This window comes from Haliotis rufescens, unplaced genomic scaffold (assembly GCF_023055435.1).
Source record: "Haliotis rufescens isolate VD_foot unplaced genomic scaffold, xgHalRufe1.0.p SCAF_34, whole genome shotgun sequence".
Taxonomy (NCBI): Eukaryota; Metazoa; Mollusca; class Gastropoda; order Lepetellida; family Haliotidae; genus Haliotis; species Haliotis rufescens.
In genome coordinates this window covers 2779317-2791436 of record NW_025964046.1, presented here as the reverse complement: position 1 = coordinate 2791436, position 12120 = coordinate 2779317, and the positions used below count along the sequence as shown (strand labels likewise).

The 12120-nt window shown below is 39.4% G+C and overlaps 1 protein-coding gene across 1 annotated transcript in view; it reads left to right on the top strand.

Moving 5' to 3' along the window:
• Positions 1–472: 472 nt before the first annotated feature.
• The window catches only part of LOC124148336 (beta-1,3-galactosyl-O-glycosyl-glycoprotein beta-1,6-N-acetylglucosaminyltransferase-like), an 89381-nt gene continuing 77733 nt past the window's right edge, over positions 473–12120 (top strand). Inside the window, exon 1 of the mRNA XM_046519372.2 lies at positions 473–586. The gene's annotated coding sequence lies outside the window, so the exon portion shown is untranslated. The remainder of the gene's footprint in view (positions 587–12120) is intronic.

The following is a 12120-nucleotide window of genomic DNA, read 5'->3' as shown; positions in this document are numbered from 1 at the left end:
AAAGCGGCGTTAAAATCAACTCACTCACTCCTCCCACATCAAGCTGACACACCGTGATATAACTGAAATACTGTTCAAAGCGGCGTTAAAATCAACTCACTCACTCACTCCTCCCACATCAAGCTGACACGCCGTGATATAACTGAAATACTGTTCAAAACGGCGTTAAAATCAACTCACTCACTCACCCCTCCCACATCAAGCTGACACGCCGTGATATAACTGAAATATTATTAAAAGCAGCGTTAAACCAGTCACTTACTCACTGTTGAAATCGAAACATGCATATGGTAACACTTCCAACCAAACCCTGGTCAGTGTCCGGACTAGCGGGAAGTATTGAGCGGCCCATCACTTCAGTGTTTCCTAACTATGGGACCAGCCGTCAAGTCAACACCCAAGTCAACACGCGGACTTCCTGATAAGCATTTATCGTGGTATCATATCACGTGACTGTCATGTGACCGTCCTCACAGGAATAGGATGTAAGTCAAGTCTGAATGTGAGCGTTGGGAGGCTTTGGAAGAAAAGTTATTTTTAGCTCCGAGACTCCAGGAATATTTCCTTGTCGGGCGAACAGATGAAGGTAAGCTTTTGTCTACGGCATCGTTTAATTGTTTCTTGTTACAAGGCATTTCTAATAGGCTTGTTATTGTTGACTAACTATTGTTGGCTGTTATCGGGTGTCGACGTGGAGGACAGTCAGAGTGGACGTATACAGGATTGGCGGTGTGTGTACAGATTGGGGTTGAGGGAGGGGTGCGTCACCGACACAAGAGATCCCCCAGCGTTCTCCCGCACGTGCGCTGAATTATCTTCGGTGCCGTCGAAAGTTGGCCGAGGCAGACTTTGGTTAAAGTTGGATTTATCCATTCGACTAAGGTCTGTGTTGATTAATACCCCCACGGCTGAATGAGGCAAGTCCAGGAAATTAAGTGTTGAATCACATTGGGAAGTGAATCACGTCAGGAAACTTCGGGAAACTGAGGAAATTAACTAAAGAAAGGGACTTATGTCATTAAAATGACATGTGTATGTATGGCTGGGGGGGGGGGGGGGGGGGGGTGTATACAAGGACACAAAGTAGTTACGTGTCATTCAGCGGGCCCGGGAGGAGGGGGTTGGAAAATGTACATAACTATGTCAATGACGGTAACTGTCAACGAACGATGTTGGTAACTGTGTCAATGAATCATGTTGGTAACCGTCAACGAACCATGTTGGTAACTATGTCAATGACGGTAACTGTCAACGAACGATGTTGGTAACTGTGTCAATGAATCATGTTGGTAACCGTCAACGAACCATGTTGGTAACTATGTCAATGACGGTAACTGTCAACGAACGATGTTGGTAACTGTGTCAATGAATCATGTTGGTAACCGTCAACGAACCATGTTGGTAACTATGTCAATGACGGTAACTGTTAACGAACGATGTTGGTAACTGTCAACGAACGATGTTGGTAACTGTGTCAATGAACCATAGCGGTAACCGTCAATGAACCATGTTGGTAATTGTGTCAGCGAACCATGGCGTTAATCGTCAATTAATCACGTTGGTAACTATGTCAATTACGGTAACTGTCAATGAACCATGGCGGTAACCGTCAACGAACCATGTTGGTAACTATGTCAATGATGGTAACTGTTAACGAACGATGTTGGTAACTATGTCAATGAACCATGTCAGTTACTGTGTCAATGAACCATGTCGGTAACTGTGTCAATGAACCATGTCGGTAACCGTCAATAACCATGTCGGTAACTGTGTCGATGTTCCTGAGTTATGTTTCCTAAGTTGTGTTTCCTAAGTTGTGTTTCCTGAGTTGTGTTTCCTGAGTTGCGTTTCCTGAGTTATGTTTCCTAAATTGTGTTTCCTAAGTTGTGTTTCCTGATTTATGTTTCCTAAGTTGTGTTTCCAAAGTTATGTTTCCAAAGTTATGTTTCCTGATTTATGTTTCCTGAGTTGTGTTTCCTAAGTTGTGTTTCCTAAGTTGTGTTTCCTGAGTTGTTTCCAGAGTTATGTTTCCTAAGTTGTGTTTCCTAAGTTGTGTTTCCTGAGTTATGTTTCCTAAGTTGTGTTTCCTAAGTTGTGTTTCCTGAGTGGTGTTTCCTGAGTTGTGTTTCCTAAGTTGTGTTTCCTGAGTTATATTTCCTGAGTTATATTTCCAAAGTTGTGTTTCCTGAGTTGTGTTTCCAAAGTTGTGTTTCCTGAGTTATGTTTCCTGAGTTGTTTCCTGAGTTATGTTTCCAAAGTGTTGTTTCCTGAGTTGTGTTTCCTAAGTTGTGTTTCCTGAGTTGTTTCCTAAGTTGTTTCCAAAGTTATGTTTCCAAAGTTGTTTCCTGATTTATGTTTCCTAAGTTGTGTTTCCTGAGTTGTGTTTCCTGAGTTATGTTTCCAAAGTTGTGTTTCCTGAGTTATGTTTCAAAAGTTGTGTTTCCTGAGTTCTGTTTCCTAAGTTGTGTTTCCTGAGTTGTTTCCTGAGTTCTGTTTCCTAAGTTGTGTTTCCTGAGTTGTTTCCAAAGTTGTGTTTCCTGAGTTTTGTTTCTTGAGTTGTGCTTCCTGAGTTGTGTTTCCTGAGTTGTGTTTCCTAAGTTGTGTTTCCTAAGTTGTGTTTCCTGATTTATGTTTCCTGAGTTGTGTTTCCTGAGTTATGTTTCCTGAGTTGTGTTTTCTGATTTATGTTACCCGGACCTGTGTGTCAGCCTCCCGCTTCCTTGATAATACTCACCCTGACCGCAACACGACCACATGGCGTCGGTACAAACACCTTCCGTTGTTATATTCAATAGCCGCATGTTCAGCTGCTCATGAACATATGGCTCTTCTACTGGCTTTGGTTAAATATGCAACTTCTAGAAAGGGACCTCATGAGTAGGTACATAAACTTTGACAATTGTATAACCGAAACAACGAGAGGGTGATTTATTGAGTAATTAGGGAAATGTGCAGTATTCCGATATTTGTTGTTGTCATGGTTGCCTTATCTATTGACGATTTAGAGGCGGATTCAATGACGTAGAGGACAAATCGTCAGTCAAAGCAAAAAGGCTCTGGTTTCTTATCGTTGAAATGGTCAGGGAAGAGTCCGGGTGATTCCAATGATACGGTTCCAGGAACCGACTGCTATGGCTTATTTTCAACGTCTAACCTGATCACGAAAGATATACAGTAAAATACGTTTATAACGAACACGCTTATAACGAACTGACGGATATTAATTTTTGGTCCCCGCCATTTGCCGTATAGATGTTGTATGTATGGTTGTAACGAACTACGGTTATAACGAACTTAAATTAGTGGTCCATTTGAGTTCGTTATAACCGTAGTTTACTGTACTTGTAACCTTTGTGGGGTTATTTTCTGGGAGTCAACGCTTCATGAGCACTGGAAATATTTTCACCTGCTCTTATCGGTCTACTGAGTCTTAACTCCTACAGGATCAACTCCAGTATATTTATGAGAAGAAGCAAAATATTAATTTCCAACGTCTACTGGGGTGGTTGGGCACTCACTCACTCACTCGTCTACTGGGGTGGTTGGGCATTCACTCACTCACTCACTCACTCACTCACTCACTCACTCACTCATTCATTGCAACGTCTACTGGGGTGGTGGGGCACTCACTCACTCACTCGTCTACTGGGGTGGTGGGGCACTAACTCACTCACTCACTCACTCACTCACTCATTGCAACGTCTACTGGGCCCGCTTGCACAAAGCGATCTTAGCGCTACAACTAGTGTAAGCCTATGTTAAAGTATGGGAGTTAAGATCATCTTAGCGCTAAGATCGCTTTGTGCAAGTGGGCCCTGGTCTCTTGAATGATCAAACATTGGTTCGTTTGAGTGGTTGGCCCTCGGTTCGTTCATTCATTCATACATCCTATCATGACTTCATTTATTCATCCCTTATTCCATCCACTCATCACCCCGTTTCTTTGTTTGTACGCCCTCCGTGGTCTAGCGAACAGAGCGTATGTATACTGCGTCTGAGTGGGGTATTCATGTTAAACTGCAGTATGGTATCTGATTACTGCGCCTGGGTGGGGTATACATGTTAAACTGCAGTATGGTATCTGATTACTGCGTCTGGGTGGGGTATACATGTTAAACTGCAGTATGGTATCTGATTACTGCGTCTGAGTGGGGTATTCATGTTAAACTGCAGTATGGTATCTGATTACTGCGTCTGGGTGGGGTATACATGTTAAACTGCAGTATGGTATCTGATTACTGCGCCTGGGTGGGGTATACATGTTAAACTGCAGTATGGTATCTGATTACTGCGTCTGGGTGGGGTATACATGTTAAACTGCAGTATGGTATCTGATTACTGCGTCTGAGTGGGGTATTCATGTTAAACTGCAGTATGGTATCTGATTACTGCGTCTGGGTGGGGTATACATGTTAAACTGCAGTATGGTATCTGATTACTGCGTCTGAGTGGGGTATTCATGTTAAACTGCAGTATGGTATCTGATTACTGCGTCTGAGTGGGGTATTCATGTTAAACTGCAGTATGGTATCTGATTACTGCGTCTGAGTGGGGTATTCATGTTAAACTGCAGTATGGTATCTGATTTAAACAATATTTATTTCCATGAAATTGGATGGGATTGGTGAACAGGTTCAACCTATTTAAACACCTCTCCCTACAAAGGACATTTAACAATTAATGAGAGTAAACTGTACATAAAATAATACATTTAGATTAATTGTACCCACCGTTGCAAATATTATGATGCGTTAAGATGTGTTAAGTCAAACACGGATACACAAATACACACATAAATACATCTGTACATTAACAAACAGCATACCAGCAAATCACACATACAAACAATTTTTTGATTGATGTAATCGTAAAGAAGACATATTTAGATTTTAAAGGTTTTACATTTCGCAATGATCAAATGGACAGATTGTACAATAGCAAGGTTAGTATCAGTAGATGTTGCAGCATTTCCATATAATACTGAATCCAAGTAATATCCCTCTTTATAGTCGTACATATTGTTCCGAAGATTCCAGTAGTTGCGACATGAAAAGAAGTAATATGTAGCATCCTCATAATGATATCCACAGGAGCAGGTAGTAGAATCATGAATATGTCTACGATATTTGCGTGCATTTAAATCACTGCATCCTAATCTGAGGCGGCAATGGATAATTTGACAGAAACGGGTACCATAGTCTAAGTTAAAGCCAGATATTTTAGGATTTTCTGTCGTGGTGATACATTAAGTGAAGTCATTTACAGTATATTTTGACTTAACATTATCCGGTAATTCATTCCAGATTCGCATTGTGTCGGGTAAAAATGATTTTTGGTAGTTCTATATCACGGCGTGTCAGCTCGATGTGGGAGGAGTGAGTGAGTGAGTTGGGTTTAACGCTGCTTTGAACAGTTCTAGCATTTACAGTCTGTAGCTGTGAAGAAGTTCTTAAATTGTAACGTGCGCCCGCTGAGACATTAGGAGGAACAAGATTACACAGATATCCAGGGGCCAGCTTGTTAACCATTTTGTAAAATGTTTTGAATTTTTTAGATTGCCGTCTTTTGGATAAGGGTGTAAGGTTAGTTTCAGAGTATATTGTTCGCAGTGCGTCTATATATAGCCTTGCCAACACCAACGCTTGTTCTTGAGAACAGTTATCCAATACGTGGTCACAATAGTCGAATATTGGTAAAATAAATTATAAATATATATTTTGTAACGGTTTTTTTTCAGGACAGGCGGTATTTTAAAGTTCTAAAGCAGATAATCATTGGGCTTACTTCATCTACTATATTATCTATATGATTTGACCAGGAGCCATCTTGCTGTAAAATTAGACCTAGGTGTTTGTGCGATGAGACCTCTATTATTGGAGTACCTTTCATTTTAAGAACAGGTTTTTGACTTGGGTTAATTTTTCCTGAAAACATTATGGTTTTGGTTTTGTGTGGATTAAACTGTGGATTACTTGCCATTTATTCGCCCATACGGATATCCTTTCTAGATCAACATTTAAATTAATCGCTGCTGTGTTAGGATCGTCGACAATAATATAAAGTGACGTATCGTCTGCAAAGATACGTATATTACTGTCTATATCCCCAACCAGGTCATTTATAAAGATCAAAAATAATAATGGTCCTAGGGCCGATCCCTGCGGAATACCTGCCGTGATAGATTTTAACTGTGATTCTTTACCATTAATAAGCCCTTTTTGTATTCTTTTTGATAGATAACTGTCAAACCATTTCACCAATTTACCTCGAATTCCACATGAAGATAATTTATAAAGTAATCCTTTATGCCAGACTTTATCAAAGGCATTGCTAATATCACAAAACACTGCCCTTACTTCTTTTCCATTGTCCAGAGCCATTGAAATAAAATTATACAAATCTAATAATTGGTAGCTCGTGAAATCGCACGGTATAAAAAATGACTGGAAATTGTTCAGAATACTGTTGTCTTTGAAGAACACATGTTTATGGATACATTTTTTTAAATACTTTTGCCAAACAACTTGTTAGTGCGATTGGTCTATAATTACTGCATTCATTTACATATCCTTTTTTGTGCATTGACAATACAGATGCCAATTTCCATTTTGACGGAAAAACAGAATCTTTAAGTGACATGTTCTAGATTAATGAAAATGGGAGGGATATACTTTTAGCAGAATCTTTGATAAGTTTGTTATTTAAACCATCAGGTCCGGATGCCTTGGTGGTATCAACAGAAAGTAAAACATCTTGAATTTCTCCTGAAGTGAGGACAATATGGTCCAACGTGTTAAAACACTCAGCTGGCAATGTTTTTGATGGAAATTCAATTGTCGATTGTTCAGGGAAATAGTCGTTTAAAATATTAGCTTTACATACATCATCATCATAAACCTTATCTTTATATAAAACAGCTGGAAAGAGGGTATTTTGATTTTTGTTTTTAGAAAGCGCTTCACCACACTCCACCAAGTTTTAGAACCTCGGAAATTATTAATTTTTTCATCGATGTTTTTGCAGTAATTTCGTTTTGCAATTCTAACGGAGGTGACAACTTGATTTCGTAATTGTCTAAAGGTTTTCCAATCCGAGGGATAGTTTCTCTTTTTTTGCAGTTTTATGTTTACAGTTGCGTTTACGCATTAAACGACGGTTCTCATTGTTCATCCACGTATTGTCCTTACTTCTTGCCGTAATAATTGTGTTGGGGACGTAAACGTCGTAGCTTTTACAAAGTATTGAAGTGAATTCTGTAACTGCATCATCTACGCAACTGCTATTTATTAACCCGTTCCAGTCATTAACATTAAGATCTACTAATAACCCATCAACATCGATAAGATTATAATTAAAAAAAAATCTTGTTTATGCAAAACATTTTGGTTTAGGTATATTAATTCCTACGTACACTGGACAATAATCTCTACAAACAGGGTCTAGCACACCGAAGGTGAGGTGAGGTGAAATTGGGTTTAACGTCGCGTCCAAGATTATTGCACTTATATAGCGACGTGCAAGTACGAGTATGTGTTTGTGTGGCTGCTTGTACTAGTCCGGACTGATGCCGATTTATAGTGCTAGCTCACTGAGATACCATGCCGCAGTTTAACATGAATACCCCACTCAGACACAGTATACCGACTCCGAGCCGACCAGTCCTTGTTTTAGCCCCTTAATGCCGAGCGCCAGACAGGGTAACAACAAGTACCATCTTTTAACGTCTTTTGGTATGACGCGGCCGGGGATCGAACCCCGGACCTTCCGCTCTCCAGCGGGCGCTCTACCACTAGACCACGGAGGCGGTCAGCACATCGAAGGCCGGTCGTTAAAATACTATAACGTGATACAAAGATCTAATCAAGTAGCGTACAAGAAGGGTAGGTTATTCTAGTTGGCACAGAGATTATCTTTTGTTATGATTATTTATTATTCATTTACTCCAAGAAAATCAATGTTAAAATCTCCTGTTATAATTGTATCAATATTAAGGTCTATGGCATCACCTAGATTTGTCAATTAGATCCCAGTATGAGTTGTTTTTGTCTGCTCTATAAAAAATTCCAATTAATACACAACAATCTTTTACCTGGATCCATATAGCCTCAAGTCCAATCAATTATAGTTAATTTGTCCTGTGCTTAACGTGTAAACTTTTCCTGACATAAATTGCATCCTCACCACCTTGCGATAAAGCCTAAACAGTAAATGATAGCCAGGAAAAGAGACTTGGCTATCGGGAATGTCGTGATGTAACCACGTTTCTGTAATACAGATAATATCATAGTATTGAAACTCTAGCTATGACGTCAATCTTACCCTTAAGACTGCGTATAGCCAATGAGGGCCTGTATTTGGGTGGATATCTCCACAGAAGAGCAACATAATCATTTGTAGGATAGCGTGGTAGAGGAGATGTGATCTATATAGTGAGTGAGTGAGTTGGTTTCACGCCGCTTTTAACAGTATTCCAGTTATATCACGGCGTGTCAGCTTAATGTGGGAGGAAAGCCCGAAGTGATGCAGGTCTCAGACGTTTACCACTTCGGTGAAACCCATGAGCACGGGTATGGTGCTGACAAACCTAGAAACATAATCGGGGCGAACCGGGATTCGAACCCACAATCATAGGTTTCTGGCGTGCCCAAGGTACGCAACTCTGCACAGGGAATCGCGGCGCCTTAGACGACTGGGCCACCCGTGCCCCCGTGATCTCTATAGAATACCCGCATTACAAAAATGTAAACAATTATGGAATGTATGCCTGTTCTTTGAGTACATCGCTGTTGCAGATATGCCCACCGACTGCCTGTAAATATAGAATACTAAACGAGCTCCCGTGTAATACCAATTTTATGAAACTCGTGAATAGTTGTGGTATCTGACGAGCGAAAGTGAGTCAGATACCACAACTATTCACGAGTTTCATAAAATTGCTTTTACACAGTAGCGAGTTTAGTATTTTATTTATTACTTGCCATTTAAAACGTTTTTAGAATTATACTGTTGAGTGTGAATAGGCTGACACCTACACGATCCACGGCATAATACAATTGAGTTTAACAGAATACTTCAAACAAGACAAAAGTTGAAACGTATGAATTTAATACCATACAAGGGTCTACCTTTAGAATTCAGGCGTCCGTTCCACAAAATAATCGCAGCATTAAGGTTATCGCAACTCACATACTTAAACTTAGACCAACGACTGTCGTTGCGCTACAGCACGATCGCCTTGTGGAACGGGGCCTTGCACCTCAAAGTTTACAATCACGTCACAATACCCGATGACGTAATTTGTGGAATTTTGTTGCAAGATCCTTCGGCGAAACAATGCCATGTGACGTCAGCCTAGCAACAAGGTTGCTGGGGTCATCGAGTGTGCTTAAGCTCCTCTCAGTGATCTATCATCTCCACACGCAATGTCGTTGAATAAGCCAAGGGATGTTGAGAGCTTTAAATATTTTTCGTGAAACGTGTTCCGAGAGTACATAAGCACGCGTTTTGGTATTACACAATGTGTAATACAGCTGTATGTTTATTAAACGGGTGATCTCTTCACGGGCAAGTAATAATGTACAATATCAACCCCCATCGTCGAAGTTCATTTCAAGCCAAGTATCATATACAGACAATCGGTGATTGGAAGTCACCGTGAAGACGTCCTTAAAAGTACATTTAGAAATAACAGTGTTGATATACAAGGTAATATTTGCACAATAGGGACAGTAAAACACAAGGATTTGCTGGGGAAACTGTAAGTGATAAATATTGGTAAATTGAACATTAAGAAGAAAGGATAAAATCAACGTCACCATAGTTTGGTATAGAGTAATGAGAAACGAACTGAGGGGGAAATAATATAAATATGTTTTCATAACAGATTGTGTGAACAGAAGTAATAGATAAATATAAAACAAAAATAGATAGATAAATAAAATAATAATATGAAGATTTTGTACATAGTCATCAATAAACTAAGCTCGCGCCTGGGGCAAGTCTAGGTTCTGGCATTACATTCGAGTACAATGGTAAACACACAATATACATTGATTTATATTGGGTGTGTTGGTGTATATATTTATGGGTGTATATATATATATTGAAACCGGAACTGCTTCATATATATATGTAATGTATATATGTGTGTATTTTATAAGTAACCGTGTCACCATATCACACGTTCGTTCGAGTATAATGGTAAACTCACAATAAACATTTTAATATATTAACGTTGAATTTGTAGGCCATCATGTCACTATATCACATATTTGAGTCCAATGGTAAATTCACAATATACATTGTAATATTTTATACGTTATTTTTATAGGTCACCATATCACACGTTCGAGTATAATGGTAAACGCACAGTATACATTGTAATATATAAATGCTAATTTGATAAGTCACCGTGTCACCATATCACACGTTCGAGTATAATGGTAAACTCACAATATACATTGTAATATATAAATGCTCATTTGATAAGTCACCGTGTCACCATTTCACACGTTCGAGTATAATGGTAAACTCACAATATACATTGTAATATATAAATGCTAATTTAATATGTCACCATGTCACCATATCACACGTTCGAGTATAATGGTAAACTCACAATATACATTGTAATATATAAATGCTAATTTGATAAGTCACCGTGTCACCATATCACACGTTCGAGTACAATGGTAAACTCACACTATACATTGTAATACATAAATATTGTTTTTATAAGTCACCGTTTTACCATATCACACATTCGAGTACAATGGTAAACTCACAGCATGGTATCTCAGTGGGCTAGCACTATAAAACCAGCGTTAATCTGGACTAGTACAAGCTGCCACACTCACACTTGAGTAACGTTTAGTCTCTGAACGTATATAATTTGGTTAGAATCAAATGACAGACCCTGAGGAAAATCTAGACTTGCTTCATAATGGGCTTCAGCAGTACATACAAAGCTGGGAGAAGAGAAAATAATTGTTCAGGGACTGTGAGACAGGCTATACACGTAGCTATAGAAGTGCAATAATCTTGAACGCGCCAAAACCCATTCCACATAACCACTTTGTCATTTATTACCAACACACTCACGAATACGTTGCTTCAGTAAAATGCCACGTGGAAATCAACTGGCTGTGATAGAGTGACAACAAAGATAATGTTATCGAGATAACGAACTGGTCCCATTGATAACGTATGAATGGAAACGGTTGAGCCTTTGTTGACTTGTACAGACAAGAAGGGAAGAGTGGTAATATATGTGTCATAATCTCCATGTCCTCACCACTTTTCACAGAGATAACATACATAGATAACATGCACAAGTATCACCAGTAACGGTAACCTTGTGTCTCTGTGTGTGAGTGTGTGTGTGTGTGTGTGTGTGTGTGTGTGTGTGTGTGTGTGTGTGCGTGTGTGTGTGCTGGTGTTTTTGTTTCGTTTGTTGATCGTTGGATCGTTGATGTGGTTGATCCGTTGGTTAAATCATAGGTTCGTCCTTTTGTTGGTTGGTTGGTTGGCTGGTTGGTTGGTTGGTTAATTAATTTATCTTTCAAATCATCGATTGCGAGATTGCTTGATTACTTAAGTGCTTGATTGATGCTCATTCATTCATTCTTTCTTTTTTCAACCAGTTTTTCTTTCTTACACTCACTAGTCTCAATAATAATCATATTAATCATAATCATGATTATGATGGGAGGGCGTGGTGTGATTAATGTGGAGGTTTTTCGTGATAGAAATGTATTGTGCACACAATTATTTGTCTAATGATCCTCTTGTGAAGCATGTCAAGACTCATAATGAAAACAAGGCATTCCACAGTTTTCTTAAACGAGCCAAGGATGTGGGACATAATCTCAGTGTTGATTTTGTTGATGCTTGTGTACTGCTGAACGGTACAGAAATAAGTGTCAACCAAGCGAAGTGTCTCAGTTTTTCAAGGAGAGGCTGAACGACCACTGCATCGAGTTTATGTGCAGTGTGTTGAGAAGTTCAGCAACCCTGCAGAGTCCTTTCACTTGTATGAGGTCGGCTGGACTGAAAAGTGAAACAGAAGGCTTTCTGTTTGCTGCTCAGGACCAGTCACTTCCCACTCGAAACCGTCAATGT